The 13,780-nt window shown below is 60.5% G+C and overlaps 1 protein-coding gene across 1 annotated transcript in view; it reads left to right on the top strand.

Annotated features, from left to right (window-relative positions):
* The window catches only part of LOC125637961 (signal-regulatory protein beta-1), a 61,485-nt gene that overhangs the window by 25,476 nt on the left and 22,229 nt on the right, over positions 1–13,780 (top strand). The gene's annotated exons all lie outside the window — the stretch shown is intronic.

Genomic DNA, 13,780 nt, shown 5'->3' with positions numbered 1-13,780 from the left:
CCTGTTGTCCCCCAACGATCAACTCAGTTCCCATTTTTCCTCTGCCCCCACAACTCCCCCACCCCGAGCCCCGAACTGTCCGTGGACCCCGGGTGGGGCCTGGGCTGTAACATCCGCTCTGGCCTCACGCATCCTGCAGAGCTCTTCAGCTTCCCGCGCTCGGGGCCACCCCCGGCACTGAGCCCAGCGCTGTCCCCACGACAGGGGTGGCCCTGGCTTCTCCGGGCAGGATCCCCCTGAGGTCCCGGGGTGGGGCCTGGCTCCCATGGGCAGTGCGGGGTGACTGGCAACATGCTGGGAAGGGGCGTCTGTGAGGGGCCAGCTCTGGGGGACCCTCACCAGCTGGGGCAGCATGTGGAGCGGGGCTGGGGGGACGCAGGCCTGTCCCTGGGAAGCAGGTCTGCTCTCCGTGGGGTGCATCGACCGGCCTTACACCGTGTTTCAACCCTGCAGCATCCGCACCCTGGCTCAGGGCCTCTCATCCCCCCTGGGGCGCTGGGCATGGGCTGGGCACACAGGGTAACTGGGCAGAGGCTTGTGGGGCTGGGGCCTGATCTAACTCTTCATCCCAGGCAGGGCTGGGGGCAGCCTGTGGCCCTGCCAGGCCCAGGGTGACCCCGCAGGCTCCGGTTCTGCCAAGGAACTGACCCAGCACAGCCAGAGCCCCGCCAGCCAGCACCACCCGCTGTGTGAAACGCGGGCAGCCGCCAGCGCCCGGCTCGGGGCCAGGCCCTATGGCTGCGCTGCCAACGGCTGGCCTGGGCCTACGCACCCACCACAGCTCAGACCACGCCGCCAATTAATTAGTTTGTTAATTAAAACAAAGCATCGCGAAGCCCCGCGGCTCCCCCGTCCCTCCCCCGGCTCCTGTCACACCCTGGGGCATTCACACGGGCTCAGGGCAGACTCGGCGGCTGAGGCTGGGCAGAGCTGGGCAGTGACTGACCCACCTGTACCCAGGCCCCCTTCTCTGGGGTTCTGCCCCCTGGGAGCACCCCCACACTCTGCCTCTGGGTCTCCCCTTCCTGGGGAGCCCCCAACCCACTATCCCCACCTTGCCGCAGTCTGGGCTACTGCCAGTCATCACCAAGCCCCCACGCCCTGGCGCAGACTGCCGTGTAAAGGCCTCTCATCGTAGGTGTAACCCTTCTGCCCGTCAGAGTTGGCAGCAACAAGGGCCGGGTTCAGTATCTAGGGGATCCGTTCCAATAACACAATGCAAACCGGCTCGAGCCCCCACCCAGTGACCTGGGGCAAATATATACCACCCCCGCTGGGCGCCTCCAAGAGGCAATACTTCGCCTCTCGCAAACACAGAGTCTGAGTGTGGCAAAAAGCCTTTTAATAACAGAGAGAAACAATGCGGCATTACGTTGGGGAAACACCACCAACAGGATCCATAACACAACCCATGAGCAAAAACCCACCCCAAGCAAACTGGGGCGTGCCCTTTCCCTTTGGTTCTGGAGTCCAGCAACCCCAAATCACCCAAAGTCCCAAAAGTCCAACGACCCAAAAGTCTCTGTCCCTGGTCAGGGCAGCCCCAGAGTTCGAAAGTTTATCTGCCGAGTTTTACCTCCCAACCTGGGTGGAGATGCGGGGGGGGGGGGAGAGGGGGGGAGAGAAGAGGTAAGGGGCACTGTGACGAAGTGGGACTGTTCTTAATGTTTCCTCTGAATAGTGTGGGGGTGCCTCAGTTTCCCCTAGGCAGTTCTTAAGTATCTAGGGGGTGGGGTAAGGGTGTATGATCGTTGCAGAGCCCTAGAGGGCAGGTGTGTGCAGGGGTCTGGACACAGAGAATGGCCGACACCCTGTTTCCTGGCAACTGATGGCCTGGGCCCTTCCCCCCTGCAAGGTGAGAGCTAAAGGGTTGGAGAACAAAGGAATCCGGTGCCCTCCTGGCCCGGGAAAGGAACAAAGCCCAGAGGAGGAGGGGCTGGAGGGAGTTTCAGTTTGGGGCTGGCTGGGACATGGAGTGAAGTGCAGACGTGGTTGTCTGGCTCACTGCCCCCCAGAATGGACCCAGCTGAGGGGTCCTGTTCTCTGCACCTACAGGCTCTGTGTTAGACCATGTTCCTGTCGTCTAATAAACCTTCTGTTTTACTGGCTGGCTGAGAGTCATGTCTGACTGCGAAGTTGGGGTGCAGGACCCTCTGGCTTCCCCAGGACCCCGCCTGAGCGGACTGGCTGTGGGAAGTGCCCGGAGGGGCAGAGGAGGCTGAAGGCTCCAAGGTCAGACCCAGGAAGGTGGAGCCGGGGGAGCTGTGTGTCCTGCAGACAGGCTGCTCCCCGAGAGGAGACTTCCCCAGAGTCCTGCCCGGCTTCATGGGGAGCAGGTCCAGAGCATCGCCCAGGGACTCCGTGACAACTGCGCACCCTCAATCACCGTGTCTGAAGCGCCTTCCTACATCCTACTGGGGTAAAACCTCACAGGTGACCCGCGGTGTTTTGTGCACCAGAACAATAAAGATTTATTGCTGGTGGGACATGGGGATATCTGTATAATTTAGCTCAGACTGGCTCATGGGGGTAACCCAAAATTATGACGTATACGTCCAGACACGGCCCCAGGACTGTCTCTCTCGTTCCAGGTGCTCCGCAAGTCTCCATCCCCCGGTGAGCGCCCGGGAGAGACGCAGCGAGCGCCTTCCCCTGCCACGTGCGGGATTCTACCCCGGGGACGTCACCATCGCCTGGCTGAGAGACGGGCGGGTTCTGGCCGACTGTGACGAACTGGGACTGTTCTTAATGTTTCCTCTGAATAGTGTGGGGGTGCCTCAGTTTCCCCTAGGCAGTTCTTAAGTATCTAGGGGGTGGGGTAAGGGTGTATGATCATTGCAGAGCCCTAGAGGGCAGGTGTGTGCAGGGGTCTGGACACAGAGAATGGCCGACACCCTGTTTCCTGGCAACTGATGGCCTGGGCCCTTCCCCCCCTGCAAGGTGAGAGCTGAAGGGTTGGAGAACAAAGGAATCAGGTGACCACCTGGCCCGGGAAAGGAACAAAGCCCAGAGGAGGAGGGGCTGGAGGGGGTTTTTCAGTTTGGGGCTGGCTGGGACATGGAGTGAAGGGCAGACGTGGTTGTCTGGCTCACTGCCCCCCAGAATGGACCCAGCTGAGGGGTCCCGTTCTCTGCACCTGCAAGCTCTGTGTTAGACCATGTTCCTGTCGTCTAATAAACCTTCTGTTTTACTGGCTGGCTGAGAGTCACGTCTGACTGCGGAGTTGGGGTGCAGGACCCTCTGGCTTCCCCAGGACCCCGCCTGAGCGGACTCGCTGTGGGAAGCGCACGGAGGGGCAGAGGATGCTGAATGCTCCGAGGTCAGACCCAGGAAGGTGGAAGCTGTGTGAGCTGTGTGTCCTGAAGACAGGCTGCTCACAGAAAGGCGACTACCCCAGAGTCCTGACTGGCTTCATGGGGAGCAGTTCCAGACCATCACCCAGGGGCTCCGTGACAGAAGGGACCTCAGGAGGTCATCTAGTCCAACCCCCTGCTCAAAGCAGGACCAATTCCCAGTTAAATCATCCCAGCCAGGGCTTTGTCAAGCCTGACCTTAAAAACCTCTAAGGAAGGAGATTCTACCACCTCCCTAGGTAACGCATTCCAGTGCTTCACCACCCTCCTAGTGAAAAAGTTTTTCCTAATATCCAACCTAAACCTCCCCCACTGCAACTTGAGACCATTACTCCTTGTCCTGTCCTCTTCCACCACTGAGAATAGTCTACAACCATCCTCTTTGGATCCACCTCTCAGGTAGTTGAAAGCAGCTATCAAATCCCCCCTCATTCCCGCAGACTAAACAATCCAGCTCCCTCAGCCTCTCCTCATAAGTCATGTGTTCCAGACTCTGCAGGACTCTGGGGCAGTTGCCTTCCTGTGAGCAGCCTGTCTTCAGGACACACGGCTCACCCAGCTTCCACCTTCCTGGGTCTGACCTTGGAGCATTGAGCATCCTCTGCCCCTCCGGGCGCTTCCCACAGTGAGTCCGCTCAGGCGGAGTCCTGGGGAAGCCAGAGGGTCCTGCCCCCCAACTTCGCAGTCAGACGTGACTCTCAGCCAGCCAGTAACACGGAGTTTTATTAGACGGCAGGAACATGGTCTAAAACAGAGCTTGTAGGTGCAGAGAACAGGACCCCTCAGCTGGGTCCATTTTGTGGGGGAGTGAGCCAGACATCCCCCTCTGCCCTTCACTCCATGTCCCAGCCAGCCCCAAACTGAAACTCCCTCCAGCCCCTCCTCCCCTGGGCTTTGTCCCTTTCCCTGGCCAGGAGGTCACCAGATTCCTTTGTTCTCCAACCCTTTAGCTTTCACCTTGCAGGGGGGAAGGGCCCAGGCCATCAGTTGCCAGGAAACGGGGTGTTGGCCATTCTCTGTGTCCAGACCCCTGCACACACCTGCCCTCTAGGGCTCTGCAGTGATTATACACCCTTACCCCACCACCTAGATACTTAAGAACTGCATAGGGGAAACTGAGGCACCCCCACAATATTCGGAGGAAACATTAAGAACAGTCCCACTTCGTCACACCCAGCTCCCTGTTCACCCTCGGAACCCCCTGCCACAGGACGCTCCACCGGCGAGCAGCTTAGTAAAGCTTAGTTCCAACTGCAACGCTGCCAGCTCTCCACCCCCACGCTTCATGACCGTGGCTGGGTCAGGGAGGAATATGTCGCCCCACACGGCCTTGCAGGGAGGTGCATTGTGGGAGACGAGCTACCTCAAGCTGCACAGGAGCTATTGGGAAAGGGATACCGGGATGGATGGGCCCATTGGCCTGATCTGTGGGGCAGGACCCGGGTGAAGTGGCCACCAGAACATCACCCCCAGGGGGAGTGAGACGAGCCCACACCTAGGAACCCGGAGCCCCACAGCCTGGGTGCCTCCTGTCACGGATTCCCCGGCCCGGGGCTCTCTTGGCTCCGTACGGCCCCTGGGAGGAACCCCCCTGTGTGACAGCTCTTCACAGGGGTCCACTGTCTCTGGGGTTAGGCCCTTTGGCCTCGCCGCCTCTTGGGACTGCACCTCTGAGCCCCCAGCAGCCTGGCTCTGCCGTGGGCCCCTCAGGGAGTCCCCTCGCTCTGGGCCCCTGGGGTCCCCACCCCCAGAGGGAGCAACGCCCCCTGATCTCTAGCTGCAGGGACTCCCCGTTAGTGTTTATTGAACGTCTGGACCCAGCCCGGGCAGGTCTCTGGGGCCTGGGGCCTGGCCAGTCTCAGCCCCGGCCAGCTGAGTCTGTCCCCGTCCCCATGGGCTCTGGCTGCTCCTTGTCCCCAGCCCAGCCCCCTCCTTCCAGCTGAGCCCCCCATATACCCTCCCCCTCTACCCTTTGTCTTCAGTCCCAGGTGAACAGGCCGCCTTGGCCCCTCTCTGCAGTCCTTTGTTCCCCCCAGCTGGTCAGGGCCCCAGGCCCCTCTCTCCTCAGCCCATTGTCCCCCAACTGGCCAGAACCAGCTGGCTCCCAAGCTGGGGGGTCCCCTGATCACCAGTTGCTGGGTGCCCAATCTCCAGGCCAGTGTCTGGGGTCCCAACTAGTAGTCGAGGTCACACCTGGTCCCCTGCAACAACAAACCCCCTCTCCCACCCCCTTGTTACACACGCAGCACACAGGGAAACTGAGGCACGCACAGTCACTAAGAACCCCCCCACTTTGTCACACCTCTCCAGCCCCAGGCCGAGGGATGGGAGCTGGCATGGGCTGGGGGTGCCTCTCTCCTTGCCTTAACAATGAGGAGTCCTTGTGGCACCTCAGAGACTAACACATTTATTTGGGCATAAGCTTTCATGGGCTAGAACCCACTTCATCAGATGTATGGAGGGGAAAATACAGTAGCAGGTATATATACATAGTACATGAAAAGATGGGAGCTGCCTTACCAAGTCGGGGGTCAGTCTAATGAGACAACTCAATTAACAGTGGGATACCAAGGGAGGAAAAATCACTTTTGTAGTGGTAATGAGGGTGGCCCATTTCAAACAGTTGACAAGAAGGTGTGAGTAACAGTAGGGGAAAATTAGGTTTTGTAGTGACCCAACCACTCCCAGTCTCTATTCAGGCCTAATTTGATGGTGTCCAATTTGCAAATTAATTCCAGTTCTGCAGTTTCATGTTGGAGATGGTTTCTGAAGGGTTTTTTTTTTTGCCACTTTTAAGTCTGTTATTGAGTGACCAGGGAGGTTGAAGTGTTCTCCGACTGCTTTTTGAATGTTATAATTCTTGATGTCAGATTTGTGTCCATTTATTCTTTTACATAGGGACTCTCCGGTTTGGCCAATGTACACGGCAGAGGGGCATTGCTGGCACATGATGGCATAGATCACATTGGTAGCCATGTGGACCCCATTAAATTAGGCCTGAATAAGACTGGGAGTGGTTGGGTCATTACAAAAACTGATTATCCCATACTAATTTCCCCCTACTGTTACTCACACCTTCTTGTCAACTGTTTGAAATAGGCCACCCTCATTACCACTACAAAAGTTATTTTTCCTCCCTTGGTATCCTACTGTTAATTGAATTGGTTCGTTAGCACTGACCCCCCGCTTGGTAAGGCAACTCCCATTTTTTCATATGCTGTGCTTTTATACCTCCCTACTGTATGTTCCACTCCATGCATCTGATGAAGTGGGTTTTAGCCCACGAAAGCTTATGCCCAAATAAATGTGTTAGTCTCTAAGGTGCCACAAGGACTCCTCGTTTTTGCTGATTCAGACTAACAAGGCTACCCCTCTGAAACCTGTGTTCCTGCCTTGCAACTCTGTGATTAAACAAACCTCCCCGCAAACCTCGCTCATGTGTCTGGGTGTCTTTGCTGCTCTCTGGGGATGTGAATCGTGCCCCTGAAACTAAGAAACATGCAGGACACCGTGTGCCAGGACAAGCCGGAAACCTGCCCTGGCTCCGGGCTGCCAAGGCAGGGTCAGTGCTGTGAGATTGCTAAGCAGCAGGGTGTCTAGGGGTCAGAGCAGGGGGCTGGGAGCCAGGACTCCTGGGTTCTCTCCCTGTCCCTTGGAGGGAAGTGGAATCTAATGGTTAGAACAGGGGGGGTGGGAGCCAGGACTCCTGACTCTGGGAGGGGAGTGGGGTCTAGTGGTTAGAGTGGAGTGGGGTTGGGAGTAGACAGCCACGCCAGGTGACTGATTATGGGGCACCAGCAGAGCTGTGGGGGGAAAGCAGGTGGCTGTGGGTCGGGATAAAGGGGCACCGGCAGAGCTGTGGAGGGGCCAAGGACTGGGCTGGCGGGGGGCTGCAGGTTGGGAGCGAGGGGCACCGGCGGGGCTGGGGGGCCCAGGGCTGGTCCGGCAGGGGGCTGCGGGTCGGGAGCGAGGGGCATCGGCGCCGTGGGCCGGTTCCCTGGTGTGGGGCCTGTTGTGCCTCCGTCCGCTCGATGACTCTGGCACAAATGAGCCCTGGCCGCACAGCTGGTTTCTTGGGTTGGTGGCCCTTGGCAGGCACCCAGCCGGGAACGCCCGGCCCAGCCCCTTCTCCCCGGGCCGCCAGCCGGGCGGGGTGCCAGGGCGGTGACTCCTACATGGCGTGGGGGGGATGTCGGGGCGCCCAGGGCCTGCGAGGGGTCTGCCTGCCATGGGCGGCCTGTGAACCGCTGGCTGGGGGAGGCCCCAGCCCCACCCCTTCCACCCGAGGCCCCTTCCGCACCCCCTGGAGCCCAGACCCCCCACCGTGGCTGCCGGCCTCCGCCCCAGGCTGGCTCGTGCCCGCAGCCCCCCCAGCCCCGGGAAGGGGGGCAGCGTGGCCCTGGAGCCCCGCGGCCCCACCGAAGCGGGGCCCTGGGGGTGGAGTGTGGGCAGGGCCAGGCCTGGCTGCTTCGGCCTCCCCTACCCCCGCCTGTGTGGCCTGCGTAACCCGGAGGACTTCACCGGTGACTCCGGTCTCGGTGTCCGTGGCAGCCGTGGTCCCTGCAGTGCCCCGGCCCCTGTGAGCCCCCCGGTGCAGCCGCCGCGCCCGGCGATCGGGGGCCTGCTCGTTACCGTGCCCTATCGCAGCGGCCCAAGTGCACACGGGTGGCCCCCGTCTGCCAGCGCCCGCAGCAGGGCCCCCTTGCTCTGGGCCCCGGGACCGAGCGGGCGGGGTGGGAGCAGGGCGCCTGCTTGGGGGCCGGACACCCCGCGACCGAGCTGGCCGGGTGGCAAGGAGCCGTGTGGCCTGGCCTGCCCTGCCCTGGGCTGGAGCTGGGTTTACCCTCAGCCCGGTGCTCCCCAGACCCCCCCAGCCCGGCGTGGCCCGGCCCTGACCCGGGGGCCTGTGGGGAACCTGGATGGACCCGAGAAGGGGGCACGGCCGGGCTTCACCCCGCGGATGGGCGGCTCTGCCTGCCAGATACAAACGCGGGCTGACTCCAGACCAGCCGGGAACACGCCGGCCACGCGGGCTGCCCCGGGACCCTGCGCGCGCTGGCAACGGCCCCGGGCTCGGCCTGGCGCCTCCCTGCCCAGCTCCCGCCTTGGCCGGCCTGTGTGCCCGGAGCCGCCGGCTGGGAGCGGGGCCGGGGCTCGGCGAGGTGGGCAGGGTGTTTCGGCCCCTCTCTCTGCCAGGGGGATATTGTGGGTCCTGACGGCTGCTCTGGGTCTCAGAGCGGCAGGGCAGCATCTCCTGAGGGGGTGGGAGCTCGGCCCCCTGCCCGCATCTCAGTGACTCTGCAGGGAGGGGGGTGGGGGGTCAGCAGGGGGCGGCAGGGAGCGGGGAGGGGTGTCAGTGGGGGGCGCTGTGCTGCAGGAAGTGGGGCAGGGGCTTAGTAGGGGGCACCCTGCTGCAGGGAGCAGGGTGGGGGGTGTCAGTGTGGGGTGCTGGGATCCCAGGAGGCCAAGGACGGTGGGTTCTTGTTTCATCAGGAATTTCATTATTTGAGGAGGGAAGATTTGCAGTTTGGCTGGGCAGGGGGAGAGGGAAACTGAGGCAAGGGGGGGCCAAGGCAGCGGCTGCATCTGAGCTTGGACACAGTCTCCCACTCCCAGCGCACTGGGGCTCATCTCTGCTCTCTAAGAAGGGGGGCAGCAAGAGGCTTTGCAGCGAGCCCTTCTGCTGGGCGCACTCAGGACCGCTGTGCTGTGTGTCATGGCCCCTGTACTGCCAGCAGCTGCCTCCATGCTTGGAAGCTCCGGGATTAAACAAACCCTGGACTGAGACCCTCAGCCGGGGCCACCAGCTTGGAGAGACTTGCCCCCCTCGGCCCGGGTTTCCTGGAATCAGCCCCGTGCTAGGAAAGGCTCCGGCTGCTTTCGGTTTCCATCTGACTGACGCGTTCAGGGGATTTTGAGCTGCCAGCCCCAGCTCATTCCCCCGCCCCAGTATGTGGGTTGGCAGCTGTCAGGGCTGGCACCAGGCGTCCTGTGCTGCAGGGAACGGGGGGCTTACTACCCCCTGCTCTAACCACCAGACCCCACTCCCCTCCAGAGCCAGGGAGAGAACCCAGGAGTCCTGGCTCCCAGCCCCCCCAGCTCTAACCCACCAGCCCCCACTCCCCTCCAGAGGCAGGGAGAGAACCCAGGAGTCCTGGCTCCCAGCCCCCCCTGCTCTAACCACCAGCCCCCACTCCCTCCAGAGCCAGGGAGAGAACCCAGGAGTCCTGGCTCCCAGCCCCCCCCTGCTCTAACCACCAGACCCCACTCCCCTCCAGAGGCAGGAACCCAGGAGTCCTGTCCCCAGTCCCCCGCTGGAGGAGGAGCAGAGGTTTCATGCCAGCAAGCGGCTGAGCTGGGCTCTGGGTGTCTTTGCCTGAGACTTTTTCTCTCACTTTCCAGACTGGCTGGGGCTGGTGACCAGGCAGGAAGATGCTGACGGACCTGAGGTCACCCGGCTTCAACGCTGAGAGACCAACTGGGGGAGCTGGCCTGGGGGGACATATCTGCCTTGCTGTGCCCTGGGGAAAGAACCCAGGAGTCCTGGCTCCCAGCCCCTCCCCACTCTAATCCACTAGACCCCACTTCCCCACCCCCCGAGCCGTGTATGGGGCCTGTCAGGGCATAGAGCTCTCACCCGCTCATTAGTGAGTTACCCAGGGAGGTCCTGGCAGCGCAAATGCTGGAGGACAGTTTAAGCAGCGGGATTGGCTGGTGTCACGGAGTCCCTGGGCGATGCTCTGGAACTGCTCCCCATGAAGTCAGTCAGGACTCTGGGGTAGTCGCCTTTCTGTGAGCAGCCTGTCTTCAGGACACACAGCTCACACAGCTTCCACCTTCCTGGGTCTGACCTCGGAGCATTCAGCATCCTCTGCCTCTCCGTGCGCTTCCCACAGCGAGTCCGCTCAGGCGGTGCTCCTGGGGAAGCCAGAGGGTCCTGCACCCCAACTTCGCAGTCAGACGTGACTCTCAGCCAGCCAGTAAAACAGAAGGTTTATTAGACGACAGGAACATGGTCTAAAACAGAGCTTGCAGGTGCAGAGAACGGGACCCCTCAGCTGGGTCCATTCTGGGGGGCAGTGAGCCAGACAACCACGTCTGCACTTCACTCCATGTCCCAGCCAGCCCCAAACTGAAACCCCCCTCCAGCCCCTCCTCCTCTGGGCTTTGTTCCTTTCCCGGGCCAGGTGGTCACCTGATTCCTTTGTTCTCCAACCCTTCAGCTCTCACCTTGCAGGGGGGGAAGGGCCCAGGCCATCAGTTGCCAGGAAACAGGGTGTCGGCCATTCTCTGTGTCCAGACTCCTGCACACACATGCCCTCTAGGGCTCTGCAATGATCATACACCCTTACTCCACCCCCTAGATACTTAAGAACTGCCTGGGGGAAACTGAGGCACCCCCACACTATTCAGAGGAAACATTAAGAACAGTCCCACTTCGTCACATCTCTCCCCCCTTCGAGATCGAACTGAGCGGGGTCACTTTAGCCGGTGACCTGGGGAAGTTCGAAGCCACCAACATTCCCATGGATGCCCCAGCATCTCTCCCATTCCTTGGTAGGAGTTACACCAGGCCCTTCCAGTTTCACGCCCTCCCTTAGGTCAGGGTGGTCGATAGCACTCGCAGGCCGCATGTGGGAAGGTTTATGCAGCCCATGCCCTTTGGCCACCCCAAGAATGTCTCCCCATTGACCATCACCTTCTACTCCCACTGGAGGTCCGGGGGGCCTGGCCCCAGGAAACTCCACACAGACATATAGGTTGGGGTCAGGAGTGGGAGCCTGTCCACATCCCCAACCACCTGGCTGACGGAGTCTATGGCCTTGGGACCCAGCAAGGGAGCTAGACACCGGGGCTTTTCCGCAGGGTCCCCTTGGTTCAAATCGCCAGCCTGCTCAAAGGCAGTGAGGTGGGCATCCACACCCCCCCCCTCCTTAACCAGGGGCAGCAATTTAGTCTCGAGGTTCCCTGCGGAACTGGCCCCCCGGGATCTATCCCCACTCACCCCGGGGAGGTCCCCTAGGCCTCTCCGCCCCACCACCGCCAGTTCATGCTGCTGCTGCTTCTGCAGCTCTTTCTCGGGCTCTCGCTGTCTCCCACGGTCCTCTTGCTCTCTCAGACTCAGCTGCAATCCCGTCCGTCTTGATCCCCCGATGGGGAACCCGATCATGAAGACCCTCGTCTGGTCGGGGACAGGAGTCTTGGCGATGCCTGGCTCCCGCTTCAGCTGCTCCCAGATCCTGCTATAGCCCCAGTTGGGGTCAGGAATCTGTTCCTTAGAGCGGTCATCCTCCTCCAGCTGCACGATTAACTCTGCTTTGGTGCACTTTCCAACGCTCAACCCTCTCTTTTTGCACAGGGTTACAATGTCCTTCTTAAGGAGACGGTGACAGGCCATCACTCCGCTCCTCCCAAGTTGTTGTGGACTCACAGGCCTGTGTGTTCTCAGCTCCCCACGGTTTCCAGGGAGAACCCCTAGTGTGCCAGCCCTTCTCAAGGTCACCACCTCTTTGCCAGGGTCGAGCTGCAGACTCCTCCGCCCCTGAGACTGCTCACTGCAGTTCCCAGGGGGACCCCATTACTGCACAGTACTTCTCGCTGGTCACACACTCCCAGGGGTTAACCGCCCCCCGAAACCGCTCCTCTCTGAGCCTTCAGCAGGCCTGGTCCTCGGCAATCCCCCTTCGTGTTACTGCTCCCCAGTCACTTACTGCAGGAAGCGCCATCCACGGGGTGCAGTAGATCCCACCGCTGCCACCAGTTGTCACGGAGTCCCTGGGCGATGCTCTGGAACTGCTCCCCATGAAGTCAGTCAGGACTCTGGGGTAGTCGCCTTTCTGTGAGCAGCCTGTCTTCAGGACACACAGCTCACACAGCTTCCACCTTCCTGGGTCTGACCTCGGAGCATTCAGCATCCTCTGCCTCTCCGTGCGCTTCCCACAGCGAGTCCGCTCAGGCGGTGCTCCTGGGGAAGCCAGAGGGTCCTGCACCCCAACTTCGCAGTCAGACGTGACTCTCAGCCAGCCAGTAAAACAGAAGGTTTATTAGACGACAGGAACATGGTCTAAAACAGAGCTTGCAGGTGCAGAGAACGGGACCCCTCAGCTGGGTCCATTCTGGGGGGCAGTGAGCCAGACAACCACGTCTGCACTTCACTCCATGTCCCAGCCAGCCCCAAACTGAAACCCCCCTCCAGCCCCTCCTCCTCTGGGCTTTGTTCCTTTCCCGGGCCAGGTGGTCACCTGATTCCTTTGTTCTCCAACCCTTCAGCTCTCACCTTGCAGGGGGGGAAGGGCCCAGGCCATCAGTTGCCAGGAAACAGGGTGTCGGCCATTCTCTGTGTCCAGACTCCTGCACACACATGCCCTCTAGGGCTCTGCAATGATCATACACCCTTACTCCACCCCCTAGATACTTAAGAACTGCCTGGGGGAAACTGAGGCACCCCCACACTATTCAGAGGAAACATTAAGAACAGTCCCACTTCGTCACAGCTGGCACCGGCAGGGGGCGTCAGGAATGAGCACAGACCCAAGCCCCTGCTGTGTGAAATCCTGACCCGATTAGGGCCCAGCTGGGGTGGTGTCATCTTGCTGTCACCGGCTGGCAATGTGCTGTTTAGCCTGCTCCCTTCAAGTGCTCCGGGGTCGCTCTGGCCTCTCTCACCAGGCTCTGACATCTGCCTTGTGCCCCACAATGGCATGGAAGAAGCACCAGGGCTGGGTGTTCCTGCTGAAATGATCAGCAGTGACACAGTTAACATGGCCATTGTTAGGTTCCAGCGGTAACATTATATTGCTACGAAAGACACAACTCACACTGGGGTCAGGCTCTCTGCAGACACAGGCAGCAAACCAGGTGTATTCAGGTCACATTGGGAAGGTTTTGTAGAGGCCCAGGGCCAGATTCTCACTGACACTGGGGCCCTGTTTGGCCTGGAAGTGGGTGAAAATATAACGTGGACCTCTTTGTACTTCCCAAGGTCTGTAAAAGGGGTCCTAGCACCAGTGAGAATCCAGCCCTGCCCCACAAGCCCTTGTGACTGCAAAGAAAAGTTCCAAATGTGACCTCTTCCGGGCAGGGTTTTCTGCCTGAATGTGCAGAGAGCCTGAGCCGAAAGCCCTGCGAGTGGCATGAACTGCCCTGTTTCTAGTGACCGTCTGCTAATGCTGAAACCCAATGACAACGTGATTACCTGTTTTGCTGATCGTTCCAGCTATGGGTTGGCCTGTGTCACGGAGTCCCTGGGCGATGCTCTGGAACTGCTCCCCATGAAGCCAGTCAGGACTCTGGGGCAGTCGCCTTTCTGTGAGCAGCCTGTCTTCAGGACACGCAGCTCACACAGCTTCCACCTTCCTGGGTCTGACCTCGGAGCATTCAGCATCCTCTGCCCCTCCGTGCGCTTCCCACAGCGAGTCCGCTCAGGC

Source organism: Caretta caretta, chromosome 6, assembly GCF_965140235.1.
Source record: "Caretta caretta isolate rCarCar2 chromosome 6, rCarCar1.hap1, whole genome shotgun sequence".
NCBI lineage: Eukaryota > Metazoa > Chordata > Testudines > Cheloniidae > Caretta > Caretta caretta.
The sequence above is the reverse complement of the archived record's forward strand: the minus strand, read 5'-3'. Positions and strand labels throughout refer to the sequence as shown.